General features: G+C 39.3%; 1 protein-coding gene across 10 annotated transcripts in view; it reads left to right on the top strand.

The window, feature by feature from the left end:
• The window catches only part of THRB (thyroid hormone receptor beta), a 337,755-nt gene that overhangs the window by 68,284 nt on the left and 249,045 nt on the right, over window positions 1-20,426 (top strand). The gene's annotated exons all lie outside the window — the stretch shown is intronic.

Below are 20,426 nucleotides of genomic sequence, written 5' to 3'. Positions count from 1 at the left end.
GCTTGGAGTTTTTTCAACTTAAAATAAAGGAAGACTAGAAGGAATGTATGCTTCAGAGGCAGGCAGAGCCGAACTGGCCTGGATTTTCTCACTCACTGATGCACCTGCAGAAGAGGTTTGGGAATATCAATGCCCCTGCAGGCTATTGCACAGATAAAACAACTACTATGGTCCCAAGTACAGAGGGTCATATGTCCTCAACAATTCACGCCTGCTCTTGATGATTAAACATGCCCCCCAAGTTTCCACTTTTCATGGAAATGACAATAGCATAACATAAAAACTTTGTGGGCAAAATAAATTCTAAGTTTAAAATATTTTGCCCAGGTCCTCCAAGTTACATAAAAGTAAAATAAATTATCTATTACCTTGCCCAATATCTCTTTTCTTAACCAAAATAATGAAATTCCTTATGTAGTTATTGTTTGTTAATGTGGCAAAGCAACTACACTCTGGAGTGGAGAGTCAGCCTTGTAAATGTGACATTAGTTGATTTAGCCACAGTTTTGCTCCTGCAGTAGAAGGAGCACTGAACTGGAAAGTGGGTGTGAGTCTTGGGGAAGGAACCATTACATGGTTCCCTTGTTTCCTCACTGGCAACATGGAGATGGCAATGTCGTCTGTGGATGTTTGTTGGGGGCAGGGCCAGCAAATGAAAGGATGCAGAAAAGTGTCAGAAGATAAGTCATCTCTTGGCATGTATCCCCTTTAATAGCCACCACCATCATCATTTTGTCTTGTAACCAGGGTAGTGCACCATGCTTAGATCTAGATCATTAAAATGATCAAGGATGCAGATTTGGCTTATTTTGCAGCCTTTCTGCTGTGTGGTATAAGTGCCTTGGAAGGGCCCCAAGTGGCACTTCTGATGGAAATTCGACTCTATCGGATTGGGAAAGCCTAAAGACGTGGGAGATGTATGAGGAAAAGACATACATTGTATACCAGCCAAGATTCAAGTCCTTGGTGGTAGGTTCCTGGGTTAATTCATTTTCCGTTTTAATTTCACTTAACCTGTACATGGACCCTACAGAGAAATGTATTTATTGCACTTGTTTATAGGAGAGGGGAAAAATGACTTAGATTTTTTGACTTTGTATAAGTTTCATGCAAGAGTGAGCCATAGAGCTGGGGTCTGAACCCAACGAACATCTGAGTCTGAGCCGTTCAGTGCTCGCGCTGAACTTCAGCAACAGTTCGACGAGGCCACAGAGATTAGACAAGGTTTGTGCAGAGGCAGTTGCACAAACAAGGCCGCCTGCCTGGGTGTGTCATCTATGCAGACTCCAGGGCCCAATGCTTGGTCTACTGCTCTGCTGGCACTGCTGTCTTTGAATTTTAAATTATTTTTTTAAACAAATGGCATTTTCTAATGAGTCTCACGAATGACACTGTTAGTCCTGGGACAAGCAAAGGGAACATAGGACGGGAGAGGGAGTTAACATTTGCCGAGAGCCTGTTATAGACCAAGTATGTATTTATGCCAGTTTTATAAACCGTAACCAATTTCATCTTCACTACAACTCTATGAGGTAAATATGTTTATCAGTTTATGGCTTAAGTGACAGATTCCTACAGAGGTTAAATAATTTACAGGAATTCCTGACTTTTTTTTTTACTGTTCTTTAAGTCCCCCCAGTCTGCTGCATGATTAAGATGACAGTCACAGGTCCAGGCTCAGCTGAAGACAACACCAAGTTTGAAAAATGATGTCTGTTGTGGGCCTGCAAGTAACAGATTTAATAGATTTGACTTATATCCCATATATCAGTATTTCCTGTGCCAAGTTCAAGGTAGACTCCCAAGAATTGATGGAGCAGCCATTGCTGTTAAATTTGTTGTTCTTAAGATTACAAAAAAGAGCATGTGTCCCGAATTGGACAAACTTGGCTCAAAAATTCAGGGTATCACTTCTATATAAATGCAAAACGTGAAATGTTTATTGATTCTTAGAGTGTGGAACACAAAATATTTACAATATAATGCTACAGTAACCTTGCTTGAAATAGTAATCTTGTTTGAAGTTGAGATTTTTGGAATCCTTCCTACACTTATTTAGAAAAACACCAGAGGAAAAAGCCCAGGAATCTTCATATTCACATTTTCTCAGAGATTGCTGCACATGTGTATTTGTGTTTGTTACTGAAGTTGAATGATCATGCTTGATAAAATCAAGAAACATTGGGTCCCCTGCAATGGCTCTATTGGCTAACCCTCCCCTTCAAGTGCTGGAATCCCATATGGACACTGGTTCATGTCCTGGCTGCTCTACTTCCCATCCAACTTTCTGCTTCTGGCCTGGGAAAGCAGCAGAAGATGGCCCAAAACCTTGGGACCCTGTACCCACTTGGGAGACCCAGAAGAGATTCCTGGCTCCTGCATTGCGGCCACTTGGGGAGTGAACCAGCACAAAAGATCTTTCTCTTTGTATCTCCTCTCTAAATCTGCCTTTCCAATAAAAATAGACAAACCTCTTTTTTAAGGGAAAAAAAAGAAATTTTATTGTTTAAGTGGTAATATTTTCATGTGTCGTGTCACAACAAGCCAATGGGTGGTGGCACTTTTCAAGTGTGGCTAGAATTCAGTAGTGGATCACAAGAAACAAAAGAGTTTGATTAAATTAATTGCTCCATATAAAGTGTAAGAGATCTAAATAAATTAAATTTCAGGACAAAAGCTCTTTAAAAAAGTCTCATGGTCAGGGTTAACTCAACCAGGTAGCATTATGTAAGGTCACAGAAGTGTTGGTTTTTTTGCTGCTTATACTCTTGATGTGAGAGAGTAAGTGTGTGTGCCAACAAGAAAGGAGAACGGTAGAGAAAACCACAATAATAGCCTAAGGGTACAGTTTGAACAATGGTCAACTTCTGGGGCAGCAGACAGCCCTCTGTTTGTTTGGGTAGGGGCAGGAAAGGCAAGGGAAAGAAGAAAGCAAACATTTAGAAGGCTCTAGAAAAAGGCCTGCAATGAAGACAAATAGTTGCATGAGCATGGGACAAATTTACTAAATGCCATGAGCTCTACACCAGGCAACCTGAGTCTGAATGTGAAACTGCCAACTTAACCAGGTCTCTGATTGTGGGTAAATTCCTTAATTCCTCTACCTCTCTGTTCCCTTATTTGTGAAAATGAATGATGGTGGCAATGACTCAACTAGTAGCCCAGTGATGATGAAAACCACGCCCACCGTGCAGACATGCAGTCAACACAATGAATGGCATTCACTGCAGGGGTCAAAACCGAAATGACTTTCTCTGTAAAGGATAATTAATTGAGGTTGTTTTTCAGTGTGTCCTCATTTTCCTGGGACAGAGTGTGTGAGTGGCACTGCTGACACCTGAACAAGGGGGTCAATAACCAGGATCACCAGCCTGTAGAACCCCAGTTCTACAGGGACTTTGCCTTGAAGTCCAAACATCTCACAGCATACCTTAATCAACCACTCAATTGATTCAGCAGAGGTATTTTGAACTAAAGTTTTTCCCTAATGTGTGAGCTGGAGTCCTTGAAATCCAGTTGCTCACAAACCTGAGTATGAAGCAAAAGCTGTGGGGACACGAGGGACAACTAACTAGGCTCCAGCAACAGGAGTAAGGAGGCTTTATTAAAGGGAAGCTGTCTGAACTTGGCTTTGAAAGATAATTAAGAGTTTTCCAGGGCCCAGTGCAGTAGCCTAGCAGCTAGTCCTTACCTTGCACGTGCTGGGATCCCATATGAATGGGATCCCATTCTAACCCCAGCAGCCGTGCTTCCCATGGAGCTCCCTGCTTGTGGCCTGGTAAATCAGTCGAGAATGGCCCAAGGCCTTGAAACCCTGCGCCCGTGTGGAAGACCTGGAAGAGGTTCTGGGCTCCTGGCTTTGGCTCAGCTCTGGCCATGCGGCCGCTTGGGCAGTGAATCAATGGACGGTAGATCTTCTTCTCTGTGTATCTGACTTTCCAATAAAAATCAAACAAATGTTAAAAAAATTTTTTTTTCTGAACAGATTCCAGATGCAGAAGCCCTGTCAAGCAGAGGAAAGTGTTTTCACTTGAATACACTATAAATGACTCAGGGACTGGAAAAAAAAACCCAAGTGCCATTTCCTTCCCTGGTCTTCATCTTCTTCATATGTGGTGGCCCCTCGGCCCTTCGGTCCTTGCTGAGTCTGTCACACAGGACCTGAGAGTTTTAGTGTAAATTACAGCAGACTCATGGAAGGAAAGGAAGAGCCCAACACTTCTAGAAACCATAGGCTCCTTGTCACTGGTGATATTTTAGAGTCAAGCAAAGATCTGAGCACTGCTGCCAGGTCCTCCAGAACCAGAGGCCAGATGGGACCATGCACAATGATATTGCCATTCTGTCCCTTCTCATTGGTTTTGCAGGAGGTACGTGCATTGATGCATGCTTTCAAGCATATCCACATACTCACAATATGCATTTAATGAATTCATAAACAGCTGTGGAAAATGTGTTTTATTAGTAAGACACTTCAGTTTGGGACGCATCCAATAAGATAAACCAATCCTAACTCTGTGTGTGTGTTATGGTTTATAAAATGTGGTGAGTCAACAGAGGCTAAATATGCATAAATGAAAATATATCTAAAGAGATGCCTGCTGAGTTCTAAGACTAATTTTTCTTTATAAAAAAGAAGGAATAACTGCTTTCTTAAGAAGAATTTCTGGCTAAATTGAATCCGTGTTCAGAAACATTATATTCCAAAGCGAAGCAGCATTCGGTATATATAAAACCTCATCATAAAAAAAACGCTAATCAGAACTCTACACAATGCAGATTATTCGGCTCACCTAGGAGACTGATTCGGGACACTTGGAGTGGGGCTTAGACGTCTGCATTTTTAAGAACCCAAACTGATCTAATAACTAACAACTGATGCAAATAATTTATTGAGATCTTTCCCTTTTAGCCTGAATGGGTCACTGAGGTCAGATGAGGTTAATGGGGGTGCTTGATGAATATAGAGAGAGCAAAGAAATAGGCTCTTCTAAAGGGAAAATCCCAGCTGAGTCCAAAGTACCACCCCGTACCATAATGGGAATAATCCGTTATGAAGAGGGCACCTTACACATGGAGAGGTTCCAAGGAAGGCTACCCTGTTCTTGTTCTGTTCCTCCCTTTGGGAATTCGTTTCACTCTTCACTGACATGTCATCCTGCAAGCCCAGAAAGGCAGCTACAGTGACAACTGGGAGGCACTGGAACTCCCTGAAGACATCTTTGTGTTATCTGCAACTTGCTTATATGCATGGCTGCCTGGAAGGCTCTTGCTAGCTACTTTGGTGTGTCTCAAGCTCCTTTCTTCTGGTGGACTCCCATCTCTGTGGGTCCAAGTATCTTGTCTTGTAGAATCATATTCTCATCTGCCTTGGGGTGTCTACCTACTTCTTGCTGATCACCGACTTCATATGAAAGCACTTAGTGGGGAGAAAATAAAAGCTGTGTTCATATATGGCAATATCATTAATGCACTTTAAAAATATACTTCATTATAACTGGTCTAGAATTTCACAATGGTGCTCTCATATATCCAGCAGGAATCCATTATGCACAAATCTTTCTAAAACAAATTCGATTTTAAATATTGCAGTCCATAAGCACCATGTATATACACAGAAGTGCTTATTGGAACATGAATCTGGATTATTGGCTTAGAAATTAGCGTGATTAAGTATCAGCTGGATCCGTCATGTGACATTCATTGAGGATCACAAATTGTGAAGCCAGTTCGGATTATGTTGAAAAAAATCTTACCCACTCAGCATTTCCACAGCAAAAATGTTCAGAATACATGGAAAGTGTATGAATTTTATAATCGCACCTCTATTGTCCTTACACATGGGACAGGTTCTCTAATCTGTTCATCTGGATTTTATATTTCTGTAAGTTTCTTAATAGCTTGTCATTTGATTTTAGCAAATTCATATTTCCCCCCTCTCAACTATACGTGTCATTGAATTACTTAAAATTGCTCTCATACTAATACCGGGAATAAATTATCTTCCACAGTCTCCAGGCCCAGGTCTTTTCCTCTTAGACTGCATCAAATAATTATCCCAATTTGGGCAGAAACAGTTAACTTCGTGACAGACCACTAAGACAATCGTGCATGGAGTCCTTCAACATCAAAAGGGGATCAATCCTTTGTAGGGTCCTTGCATGAAAAGAACTGTCAAGAGTGAGATTTTTTACCTCACTTGCAAACTAACAGGTTAGCTGGCACCATTTCCTAAATGAAGGCAGAACACATGATACTCTTGGGTCAGAAGCCAAAGATTGTTTCTCTCTCACAGTTGTAGCAGTAGCTGGGATATCTGTGTTTGTCCATGCTTGTTCCCTGTACAGTAAAGAGGTTCAGGTGACGTCTGTATGTGCAGCTAGTTGCACTCCAGGGTTTCCTAAGCTTACGAAATCTGCATCTTTTGAAAGAGGACTGTAAACTCTCCTCGCCTTGGATGTACATCTGTTCACAACACAAACTTCCTTGGAAAGCCAGCCTAGCACAAAGGCAGTCAGTGCCTCCACTCACTAGACCTGCAAAAACTTGAAAGATTTATGGAGACTTCTCCAGCAGCAGCACCATGGCAAGTACTATGTTCTTGAACACATTTATTTGAGCCTTTGGGGGAGGGATTCTGGTAGGTATGATTTCATTTTAAACATGCATGGTGGTTAATCCAATTTTCTAGGAAATTGCTTTTCCTGCCAAAATTCATGAAAAGAGTATTAGTAATATAATACTCACGGAAATCTTTGTTTTCATTTATTCATGGTTTTCTTGTGGTATGGCATAAAAGGTCAGTATTTTTATTTCAATTTTAAGATGTCAGCTTTGATTGATGGGCAGCTTAATTGCTATCTTAATAGTTAAAAAGATAAACTATTATATGTGACATCATATAAAAGGTTTTAAGTGTATATTTGTTTTTATTTATTTAAAAAAGAGGGAGAAATTTCTACATGCTGGTTCTTTCCTTAGAGGCGCACAACAGCTGGGACTGGGTTGGGCTGCATAAAGTCAATAGTCTGGAACTCCATCTGGGTTTCCCACATGGGTGATAGCATTCCAGCTCCATCAGCCATGATAGGTTACTTCCCAGGATGCACACTGCTAGGAAACGAGATTGCAAGTTGACTGGCTTGTGGGCTGTGGGGATCCCACGTAACAGCTCAGCCTGCTGCCCCAGATTCATTCTACTAAAAGCACGTTCCAGGTGCTGCTCCTAATACTTGAGCATATTACCCTCCCCCCCCCCTTTTTTTTTTTAGTTCCCAAAGACTTTACCATAGAGAGCTTTTGGAAGAGGGTTAGCATGTGCATGAATCTTTTTTAAGGGGTCGTGACAGCGGGCGGGGATCATCATTTATCCATTATGCTTACCATTAACAACTTTTTAACCTCAGGTTCTAATTTTGTTAAAATTCTTTGCATCTTTTCAAATACCACATCATTGAATACATTAAAATTAACTATCAATTCAAATATCATTGGCTATTAAAGCCATTCAAATATTAACTAAATGTGTCAAACACATAAACTATAAAACACACAGAAGAAAATATAGTGAAAGTCTCTTGCTTGTGTCCTGGGAAAACAGTCGAGGATGCCCCAAAGCCTTGGAACCCTGCACCCACTTGGGAGTCCTGGAAGAAACTCTTGGCTCCTGGCTTTAGATCAGCATAGCTCCAGCTGTGCTGTTCATTCATTTGGAGAGTGAACCAGTGGATGGTAGATTTTTCTCTCTTTGTCTCTTGCTCTTTATAAATATGCCTTTCCAATAAAAAAAAATGAATGAATCTTAAGTAATGATTGGCATTTTACAGTATGTTTTATTATACAGACAAATCAGGTCATGAAATTACCATTTTTAAATTAACCTTTTGCTCAAATACAATGCCATCAGTTCATGTAGTAAATTCAAACTGGGCAGTCAAGTCATATAGATGATCTTTTCAGCAGTATATATTCTTTTTTATTACTATAAAATAGCACTAACCTTTTTTTAATGTTTCCTTTTAATGGAGTGCTCTGTACATTATGATGTTTGAGTTTTCCCTTTTCCTTCTCTTCTCCCAGATCCCAAATGATGCTAGGTGCTACCCAAATGATCAGATCCCTGCATTCTGCTTTGCTTATTAAGAACAGTGTTTTTCACCCTCAACACTGCTGGTAGTTTCAATTAGATGATTCTTGGTTGCATCCTGACATTGGAGCATCTTCTGTAGTGCTCACCAGCTGTATTGTTCTCTGTACCCAGCCCCATTATTATCATAAAACAAAGTCTTCAGGCATTGCCAAGTATCCCCTGTAGAATAAACTTGTCTCTGTTGAGAATTACAGATTTAAATCAAAGTAGTCAGTATGCAGCAAAATAAAATTTAATTTTTATTCTTTTTTCTTTCCTTTTTTGGGGGTAATTGTAGTCAGTTAATCAAGTTGAACTTAGAGAAATCCAATTAATTATGCAGTGATCCCCTGTCCCTGGCTTGGGAAAAAAATCAACCCCAGAGTATTCTGTTTGGCCATGCAGTCTCAACAAAACCACAGTAGGAAGAGTAACATTACAATTGCTAAAAGCAAAACACCTCAGAGATCTCTTTTGACTCAGTCACCCCTACTTAGCCAATAGTGATGATAAAATTGAAAAATCCTTAATTCAGTCACTATATTGATACATGTAAAGGAATTATGCTCTGAGCTTGAATATTACAGTTTTTGATAATATGAAGCAGCCCAAATTCTAAGTCCATGATGCTTTGAATTGTCTTGCCTTCGATTTTAGCCTATCACTATGGCTGTCTGAACTAGTTAGCTCAGAAGGGGTTTATAAGACGATAATGAGGCCAATGTTGCAGTTCCAATTAGCTTCACAGAAGAAAAGTCCAGCTTCACAGCGGCAGAGTGAACCGCTAACCCTGGCCACCACGCTAAGCCAATGGCCAGAAGAAAGACGAGACCATAGAATGTTGCCAACTCAGCACTCGCTAGACCATTCAGCCTGGATGACAGAGGTGTGTCTCTTTGATGATGACTGGCTGTGCTTATTATACTCCTACACCAATTCACCGCAGACACAAAGCAAAGCGCATTGTCCAGATCAGAGCTGCCTTTAAAGCCAATACAGATCACTGAGGCAAAACTTCTACTCCTTTCTGTTTTGTTTTGTTTAATTTGGGCAAAATATTTGAACAGAATATTTGAACAGTTTCATTTTTGAGTTTTTTTAAGCAATTTATGCGAAGTTAAGGGTAGTTTTGCTATTCACGAAATTATTTTCTAATATTTTGCTTAGAGGGATGGGCCATTATAAGTATATATTTGCCTGCTGCTATGTAAATATAGTGGTTCAATGCTATGATTTCTTCCTTGGAATGATAAGACCTTTGAGCTTTACTTGTATCTGCTTTTTGCCTTGCACTGTGGAGAATACTAAAAGGAATCCATGGGACCGATTACTCTAGTATTAACTTATGTGTTCTGTGGATGGTAACCATCTCTGGTTGCAGAGATCGGCTTCAGTTCTGCTTTGGGGAATGTTTGCATTGTTCTTGCTGACCTGCCTCTGTAGTTGTAGAATTGACTGGCTTCTCTGGAAGATAGGCCAGTTCATTGACAGTCTTAGGCCCTGGACTAAGATACATTTATTTCCTGCCAGTCTTTGCTGGTCTTTGAATTCTGATGTCACATATCCAATTGTGGACCACATTTCCCCAGTGGAGAGCTTCTGAAATTTAATGACATGTGTCCGATGATTTTCTTTTCTGTCACCGGAATTTTTCTTCTGGCTTCTCAAGAAATCCATAGGCGTTTGAACTACAACATTGGTGCCCTATTCTAGTGATGAACAGATATTCAGCTTCAGCCTCTTCATTCAAAATGCACTTACCGTCATGCGGTAAGTTGTAGTGGCTTATGGAAAAATAACCTTCAGCAACTGGTATTTACCTCATCTTGTCGAAGATCTCCCAAAAGAGTAACAACGGAGAAGTCAAACAGATTGAGTCTTGAGTGCAGGGTTTTGAGGCCACAGTTGTTTATAGGGCATATTTTTTACCCAGTGAATTCAAAACCATATGGAATCCTGGTGTTTGGGGTTTTAAACTTGAAATTTACAGTTGCAGCTGCATACAGACCACTTTGGCCCATATGTCACTCGACTGTTATTAGTACTATTGTATTCAGCATCTCTTGTTTCAAAGTACTTAACATCCCCTCCTTTCCAAGAATTCTAATATTTTTTTTCAAGCGTTTCTTTGTGTCCAACATTGTGCTTAAGTGTTTTCACGGATGAATCAATGTAATTTTTTTACAGTAACTCTGTGTATATACTAACTACTGTTTATATCTCCCTTGTAGAACCAAGGAAAATGATTAAGGTAGACCAAGATCCAGAGTGCTATACTTGCCACTAGCACATGACCAAACCAGAACCTGAATTGGATCTATAGGAAACCAGAGCCCATTTTCCTGACTGCTGGATTTGCTGCCTCTCAAAATCATTGTCACAATGTGAATTATTTCATAATTTCTAAGAACAATGTGATTCTTTACACAGATACTTGATTAAGAACAAAGAAGTAAAAATGATACCAAGGTATCTTTCATGTGGCCCAAATCTGGATTCCTACAGAACATAATAGCATGTTGATACTAAGTTGGATTTCACCTCTAATTTTCAATGATTTTAAATCTGTGGTTGCAGACTGGCTCACATTTTGAATCATTGTATTTCAGTTTTCATGACATTTTGGATACTTAGAACATGTTCAGTGATGTTTTAAAGAATGCAATTTGCACTACTTCCTTTGGAAGACTATAAATAAAAAACGATAGAAAGTGTCAAACCATAATTATATTGAGGGTTTTAGTAGCCTCATAAACCACCAGAATGAAATACCAGGAAAAAAATTTTTTTCATTGCAACCATCAAAACCTCATTTGCCGACTCCATTTTCACGGCATTGATGGAAGTAATCCAGTTAAGCTGACATTTTTATAGAGGACAGTTTAATGTTCAAATAAGCCGTGTGTTATTTCATGAGCTCTATTTTTTATGGAAAATGGTTTTTTTTCCTTCTGTAATAATTTGAAATGTGCCATAAACTAAATGAAAATGCATTCAGTCAGCGGGATTAGGGTTTCAGCAGGTAGATACTAATGGATGTAAAGGTCTCTGCTATAACTGTGGTTGATGTTTACAGATTCACACCCCACCTCTTGTTTTTAATGTCATTGTTGCATTTCTTAATGCATCTAATCACAAAAAGAAAATGTGTCAAAAAGGAAGGGAAGCTCCATCTCAAACATATGCTTGACTTTCTGTTAGCAGGAAACAAATGTCTAAATGGGATTGCTTGCACGTTCACACACATGCAGACACATGTGCTCAATACGGTTCCAAGTACAAACCTGGTGACACGGTGGCACTTCGAGCCAGATACAGCATATGTCAAAATTTGGTGTGATCACAACAGCAGAATGGTACAATATTGTTTCATTCATTCTGATGCAGGAAGAGAAGCCAAGTGACAGCAAATTATAAAACAAATGTCATTCCCTTCTCAGAAGTGTTATGTCTGAATAATTGAGTGAAAAATAGGACCGATATATTTCAGCATGACTTTCTTGTCATTGGTAAATTGCTGGGTGTATTCTGCTCACCGATAGCACAAAAGAAGCTGACAAACCATTGTTTGTTGAAATATGTTGGATAAAATTGTTGATGTTCGTTTCTGTGCTAAAGGTCAAAATAGATACCTCAGGCATCAAAAATGGAATCAGCAACTTCATAGAACTCAGTGTAACAGCAAAAATATTTCCTCCTTTTAACATTTTTTCCATGTTTCTGAAGATGGCACATAGGAAAGGTAAAGCTTTAAACCAGGATTTACTGAGTGAACAATTAGTTTAACTCACCAAGTGTGTTTTTAGTGTGTTATTGATCATGATTTCCATTATGAACACTAAAGACAGAGTAGCTCTTCTTTAACAGTAAATTCACCAAAAATGAAAATGAAATCCTTCCATTCCCTATGTTGGCTTTGGCTTACAGGGTGGGTAGCTTTTTAAATCTTTTCTGCTAAGGTCCATTTGGCTGTTTATAAAAACATGTTCAGGCCACATAAAACTATCAGTTTACAAAGTGACCTGCTGTAAATTGATTAAATTTGGAGTCCCACGTGTCCAGGCTTGGCAGGGCCAGACCATATGATTTCCCAAGCCACACACTCCTTTCCCACCCCTGCATACTTCTGTTGCTTCTGCCCCCATCCTGGCAGACAAAAGTAATAATAATAATAATAATAATAATAATAATAATAATAATAATTCCAGAGAAAAACCAGTGGTGACTAAATGATAACTCTTGCAAGAAATTCTCCTGTACCATTTTAGTAATTGACAACTCAATAAAATGGCCTGTAGATCTGTGGATAAAAATCCCATCAGAATTATGCTCTTAGTAGCTCCCAGCTGCCATGAGAGGATCCGCACTGACTGAGAACAATAGGGCATTGTGACAGTGAGGTATGCTGCATGAGATTTGCCTCTAACATTTAAAGTTTTGAAAATAACCAGTTATTTCATTCTTTAATAAACTGAAACTTTTAAAAGGATCCCCTTAAAATGTCTTATCATCAATATTTTCAGATAGGAAAGAAAGCTGGGCACTTTTAGCTGGAAGGGTTGGGATTTTATGTGTATCCCTTGGCAATGTGTGTGGAAATGATGCTGCATGACGATATAGGGCTGATGTTCCTATACAGAGTGGTTGCTGTCTGTATCTCTGGGCCACTCTCATAACCTTTCCCAGTATCAGCAGAAATTGTCACGTTTAGAAGTAGTTGCTGGTGTGCATGGAGCCAGCAAAGATTCAGATTTCTCAGGTGCATGTCCCTGAGACGCACGGTGGACAAATGCCTGTGCCACCACTAGACATATTCTTCACAATGGATGCTACAGCTCTTGAAGTACATTTCCTTCCTGTGGACAGTACCTGACTCCCACTCACCAATGTTTGAGTGTTTTTTATGTTAGTTTGTCTAATCTGGCTATGTTCCAGGAGCTGACCTTTTCTTTCTGTGGATGTTTCTTTTTTAATATATTTTTTTATTGCAAAGTCAGATATACAGAGAAGAGGAGAGACAAAGAGGAAGATCTTCCATCTGTTGTTTCACTCCCCAAGTGACCACAATGGCTGGAGGGGTGCCAATTCGAAGCAGGAGCCAGAGCTGCTTCCGAGTCTCCCACATGGGTGCAGGGTCCCAAGGCTTTAGGCCGTCCTTGACTGCTTTCCCAGAGAAGCAGAACCAGTGGGATTAGAACCAGTATCCATATGGGATCCCAGCGTATGCAAGGCGAGGACTTTAGCCACTAGGCTATTGTGCTGGACCCTCTGTGTACGTTTCAGTATCATGGAATAACTCCATTGTTGGTCTCAGTCCAATGCATATCCTCATGGAACTAGGAGAATGGTTTAGCCTAATTGCTTCAAGACTGGTAAGAGAAAACTTTCTCCCCTTTTCTCTACTAATTGCTATCATTGTGACCTCCATTGACCAAGAAATGAAACTCTAAGTCTGACCTTATTGTTTTGCCGCTGTTTTTAATGTCATGATTGTGCACTCTCCATATGTAATTTAATTGGATAAATTCATACCATATTTTATTCTAATTATATTAATTGTTCTCTGATTTATGACATAATTTGTAGAAGTCTTTAGAGTTAGCAGGCATAATGTGTATTTTATGGATTACAAAAAAAGGATGTGATCATTCCTCAATTTCTTTTTTGAAAAGATTCATGTATTATTTATTTATTTGACAGTTATAGCTACAGAGAAAAGGGGAAAGACAAAGAGATGCTGCATTAGACCAGGTCCAGGAACTAGGAGCTTCATCTGGGTCTCATATAGGAGTAACAGGGGCCCAAAGACGTGGGTCATCGTCTGCTACTTTTTGCAAGCCATTAGCAGGGAACTTATTTGAATGTGGAGTGGCTGGGACACTAGCCAGCATGTACGTGAGATGACAACACAGGCCACAGTGCTGGCCCCAATGTGTGTGTGTGTGGGTAAGTGTGTGTTTAATAGTACAGAATAATTCTAACAAAGACATCAAGAAAAACCCTAGAGTACCAACCACAACCTTAAAAAATTCTAAATAAAATCTCAGCAAATTCAACTCACATTGTGTTGAATGTGAGCAAATAATAAAAGCAGTAACAAACCAAGCAGATTTGTTCTTAACAGCACTAGACTTGTTACTGTTACATAAAACTGTAATTGTAATTATCAATAGATTAAATTGAGAAAATTTCTGTCATCACTATAGATACCTGACATAAATAATAAATATTATTTATTTGAACCAAAGATTAAATACTAGTTTAGTTATATAAAATATAAATTTCTATATTTCTAAGTGTGAAGCAAGAAAAGTGATATAAATTCAGAATTGTTTTTCTCAATAGTCTACTAGCCAAGATAGTAACAGGAAATATTACGCAGAGGGATTACAAAGGAGAACAATAACAAATTCCTTTTTTCTTTCTTTTCTTAAACCTTCAGGCTCTCAATTTTTACTGCATTACTCCCTCTGTTTATTCTTTTACCAATTCCACACTGTCTTTTAATTTTTTAAATTAGGATTATGTTCCATGATACAGTTTTGTAGGAACAAGGATTCCTCCTCCTTTCTTCTTCTCTGTAGTGAAAACCTAAGAGAACCAACTGGGAGAAAATAAAGGTATTAAAATTGTCAAGAGTAGAATCTGGCATCTACTTACAAAAATATTCCTGTTATATGAAACAGGAATACACAAATACATGCCATTTTTGTGACTCTAAAATAGAAAATAACCAGGCATAAATATAAAAATAAATTTGTACAATTGCCTTGAATAAACAACAAACCTATTTTTGAGTAAGATGATCTCAAACAGGAAACAGTCTAAGCTCATTGACAGATGGGTCAGTATTTTAAAAAGATAAGTTCTGCAAATAATAATCCAACAGTTTAATGCCATTACAATCAGAAGTGCTGATTCAGAAACATGACAAAATAATTTAAAAATTCACGTGAGATTAAAGAAAATAAGAATAGCCAATGAATTGTCAAAATAATTATCCTCAAAAAGTTAAGAACAGGTATTCTTCAAAGCTTCTATTTGCTGATTGACTCCCCAGATGCTTGCAACAGCCATGACTGGGCCAGGACAAAGCCAGAGCTGCACTTGGTACTTGAGTCACACCCCATTGCCTCCTGCATACACATTAGCAGGAAGTTGAATCTAAAGTGGAGTAGTCAGGACTAGACTCATGCACTTCAATATAGATGACAGGCATCCTAGGCAGCAGGTTAGCCACTGTGGTACATACCCACCATAGAAATAATTATATTAAAAGACTGAATTGGGTTACTACATGAAATGTAAAAATCTCTCTACAATGTGAAAAAAAATCCACAAACAAAATCTAAAGGCTATAAATATGAAGAGGAAACATCTTCAAGATTTCTTATCATTTGAAGGAATATTGCAGATGTATAGGAAAACAAAAGCATTCTCTTACAATCTAGAAGACCAGAGACCAGCAAATTTTGTCTGTTAAGAGCAAACAGTAAATTCTGTTGGTTTTGCAGGGTGCACAGTCTCTGTTTAAATTCCTCAACCCTGCCCTTGCACTACAACAGTAGCCACAGATGATGCATAAACAAATATGTTTGACTGTTCCACACAACTTTATGCACAGCAATAAGACTAACAGGAAGTGGGAGAGATCTGGCCTGTAAACCATGGTCTGCAACCCTTCAATTGACACAAAACTTGTTTGTACTACTCTGTTTACAGATGGGCATAAAAAGCAAGCATGGCATATACAAGATATTCAACATGCTCTCTAATTTTGTCATTCAGACAATCTTTCATTTCTTTCAGACTTTTTTTTAAAGGTTTATATATTTGAAAGAGTTGCCAAGAAGGTAGAGATGGATTTTCTATCTCCTGGTTCACTTTCTGTATGTCCAGAACAACCAGGACTGAGTCAGTTTTAAACCAGGAGCCAGGAGCTTCTTCTAGATCTCCCATATGGCTAACAGGGACTCAAGCGTTTGGACCATCTTCTACTGCTTTCCCAGGAAAGGAGGAAGGAGCTGAATTGGAAGCAGAGCAGCCAGAATTTGAAATGACATCTTTATAGGATGCCAGCACTGGCTTAACTCATTATGCTACAATGCAAGTTCCAGAGTATCTTTTAAAAGTAATACTCAGGGCCCAGCACAATGACCCAGTGGCTAAATCCTTGCTTTGCATCTACCAGGATCTCATTGGATGATGGCATATCTCAGCTGCTCCACTTCCCATCCAACTCCCTGCTTGTAGCCTGGGAGGATGGCCCAAAGCTTTGGGATCCTATGCGCACATGGGGGACCCAGAAGAGGTTCCTAGCTCTTGATTTCAGATTGGCTCAGCTCAAGCCGTTGCAGCGCTTTGGAGAGTGAATCAGCGGAAGCAAGATCTTTCTCTTTGTCCGGCCTCCTCTATGCCTTTCTAATAAAATTAAGTAAATCTTAAAAAAAAAAAGCAATGCCTAAGGGTTGAGACCTAATTAAACAATTTTATTACTTCATCAAGAATACTGTTAGGTGAAACCAGCTTATTTGCAAACATGTGATATGCAAAATAGTGACACTGATGCATCTGCTATCACCACCTTAGATGGTGCCACAGGTTTCCTCACTACTTTTTACCAAAAGTTATTTTGACCTTAGGGATATCTTGAAGCTCTCCATAGGTCCTCACCCACATTTTGACAAGTGTCCCCTAGATTCCAAAAAAAATTAGCATTTTACCTTGCTTCCTTCAAAAAATTGCTTTGTGAAATAAATAAATGAATCCAGCTAAAATTCCTACAGTGTTTCTAGGACTGAGCTCTCAGAGGTCAAAGGGCAGGTGTAGGGGATGTCGGTTCTTTTCTAGAAGCTCTGGAAAAGAATCTTTCCAGTTGTTTTCGGAATCCAGTTCCTTGCAGCCGTGGGTCTGAGGCCTGTTTCTCCTCTGACTGGCAGGTGAGACCCACCCGTCCTCTTCTAGCTGCCCACATTCTTTTTTCATGGTCCTACCATCTTTGATGCAACTGTGGAAAACCAAGTGTTCTCCAGTCTTCGAATGTCTCTGGTTTCTGCTACTGCTCAAGCCAGACAAAACCCAATGTTTTTAAAAGTCTCATAGGATCAGCTTAAGTGTACTTGGAAAATCTGTTCTTTGATTACTCACGATCCACTGGTTACTAACCTCAATCACCTGTCAAAATCCTTTTTTTAGTTTTTTTACTGTTATGTTTTAACATCAAATTATAACAGGCATGATACGTCACCAACTTCAGAGTCTTCAAAATTAGGGCTTCATTATCGACAGATGCACAATCCAGGCCTCTGCTTTCAGCAGAGTGGCAATGGACACAGGACAGGTGGGAATCGGAAGGAGGTGAGGGGATGGGACAAGGGGCTAAAAATACATCCTGGAGACCTAGGGGGAACTGGAAGGCAGGGTGAGACAGCAGATTTCTGCTTTATGCTTTTTAAATTTTTCTATATATGATTGCATTCTGTATGTTGGGTTTTTTTTTTAATTTTCAACATTGTGCCATCATGTTTTACAGAGAGGTCTGTGTAAACACATAGATATCTAGCACATACATTTTAATTTCTGCATGATTTTATCTCTGTTTTGTGAATAGCAGTTATTTGCGATGTTTTACTGTTGCAAGTATTTAAGTAAATGAGATCAATTCTGAGTTGTCTATAGTTTTCCTAGGGATATTTGCAGTTTCTCTTCAACATGGCTTTCCCAGTTTTACAATCGGGTTGTTTTTTAACCTGGTACTCTCTGGGGACAGCTGTGTCAAGCACTTCAATATAAAGTACATGTTTTAATCCAGAAACTCCAACTCGTTGAGTTGACCACAAAGGTCATTTGGTCATCATGCATTAATAAAATGATTTTTGTACAAAACTATTTATTGCATGAGCATTATTATTTATAAAGCTAAAACCCTGGAAAACAGCTTGTAGATCAGTAAACAGGAGAAAAAAGTAAAATATATAATTATGTAATCATTTTATTTCCTTATCTTAATAAATGATACTTTGTAGTTATATGATTATATTGATTACAATAAATGGTAGGAATACAGGTCATTTTCTTCTTTGCATTTTTACTTAGTTGCTTTTGTTGTCAAGGAAACATGATGTCACAAAAGAAGAAGAAAGGACTAAAGGGTCAGTTTTGAAATGTCACACCAAAGGATCTATGTGTCAAGTCAGGCTCAAGAAGTAGAAAAGTAGTTCTCGAATATGACAGTGTGCAGGAGCAGGTGACAGTAGTGCAGCTTCCAGCAAGCTGGACTAAGAAGGAGGAGAGATAGGCCATGCCCTGAAATGCAGAGAACTTGCAGCTTGAGACATGCTCATGTAGAGATGATATCTAATTGGAACTGACATGCAGGCATGCATGAAACATAAGCAGTCTTGTCATTTTCAATATTCAGCAGCCAAAACAGAAACCCTAAGGGAGGGAGGTCCTGGTTCTGCTCCCCATGGCAGCCTGCAATCTGAGAGAGAGCCATGGCTCCCACAGCCACAGCCCAGATCAGCAGGGAGCTCACTTTCCCGAAAACCTGCTCTGGATTTTGTTTTCTTCCTCTTGTTTGTTGGCAGCCTGCCCTGCAGCAGTCAAGATGAAGCCTGCAGGTGGCAGCTCAGGTGTGCCTCCTCACTTCGGTCCTACTTCTCCCCGCTCTTCACCCCAGCACCAGAGTCCCTTCCTCTCTTGAGGAAGCATCTCAAATGTGAGCCTAGCAATCTTGAGTGAGCTTCTTGAAGCACATGTCTGGCCCCTACCTCAGACCTTTTAATTCTGCAGGTCTGGCATGGAGCCCACAAATTTGCATTGCTAATGAGCTTTTAGTCCAAGGATGACACTAGAGTGAAGCGGCCATTGCCAGGGGACAGAGTAATAAAATGTTTGCACCAGAACTCAGAAATGCAATAAACATGCTAAACTTAAGGCTATATCCTCATTAGAATGCAAGGCATCAGCACTACTAGTGAAACTGTAAGGGGAACACTGACAAGAACAGTCATAAAGTATTAATAATGAAATAACCGAATAAATACCTACAGATCATTTTTGCTTCCCATATTGTGACAGAACTCTTGACACTTGGTCTTGCAAAAGAAGAGATAAGAATTTGATTACAAAAAAAAATGTTGCAGATTCATAAATTTCGAAAATGTCTCTTTAAAGGGGCATATTACATTTCCAGGGAAAGCAAGGCCTTTAGAAACAGAGCAGGCCTTAGGATCCAGAAAAGGTTGTTTCTTTCCCTCCTGCAGGGTAGTATTTGTCTTTAGCTAATAGCTTGAGCCAAGCCATTTTTATAGCTTTCCATGTTATCAAAAGTGTTTTTATTGCTCAATCTAACTACTCCCTTTCTCAACCTATTGCATTAATTCTGTCTTAGAGGCCAAGTGTAAACTGAAGTCTAGATAAAAGGGATGTTTTTTTAAAAGCCCGTTTGTGTTTTTCCTTTTTGTGTTAAATTATGAATACCGTAATTGGCGGTTAATGAGACGTAAGTGCTGTAGTCTCAGACACTTTGGGTTATTCATGTCTCTGCACCGTTTTCATCTGGCCCTCGTTTTCCAAACACCAGACCTGTAATTATGCCAAATTTTATCTGAGCCAGAGAGTATTTTGTTTTTCCTTATTGCTACCTACAGAGCATTAGGCTGTGGACAGTGTTGGATTTGCAAAACCAATTTTAACTTTGTAGTGAAACTTTTGGGGGCTACTCGCTAAAATGAAACTAAAGATGGATGAATCACATATTTGAGTTTCCAGAATCATGTAGAAAGCTTTAGATTGAGTCATTTGCCTGTATTGTCAAGCCCATGTTGCAAATGAATTCATCCTCATTTACAAAAACAAGATATGAGAGTATTGCAAATAGTTTTAAATACATATAGTAAAAAATGCATGGGTCTTAAACACTGTTGAACCAAAATTATTTTACATTTTGATTATCATTTTCTATAACTTTCTAAAGTTCCTTTGTGTATATGGATTTGATTCCAATTGCAGACTTACCTGGCCAGAAATCCCGTAGCATTGAGTCTTATTTGAAGGAGCTGTTTAGCACTGGCTTTTGTCTCCCTGCCCAACAGTATTTTTTTTTCCATTGCATCGTTCTATTGTCAGCTACCTTGAACTCTTTCATCATCTGCTTGAGTGTTTTCCATCTGTTTCTAAAGTTTCATTTGTGTTTCGTGTGTTCAGTGCCTTCCTGTGACTGTGTCCTTGCAGCAGATATGTCCGTGGTAGCTGAGTTAGGAAGAGAGATACGCTCAGTTTTGTAGAAAAGGAG

The sequence above is a fragment of the Ochotona princeps genome, chromosome 30 (genome assembly GCF_030435755.1).
Source record: "Ochotona princeps isolate mOchPri1 chromosome 30, mOchPri1.hap1, whole genome shotgun sequence".
Lineage (NCBI taxonomy): Eukaryota > Metazoa > Chordata > Mammalia > Lagomorpha > Ochotonidae > Ochotona > Ochotona princeps.
This window is presented reverse-complemented; position numbering and strand designations above follow the sequence as displayed.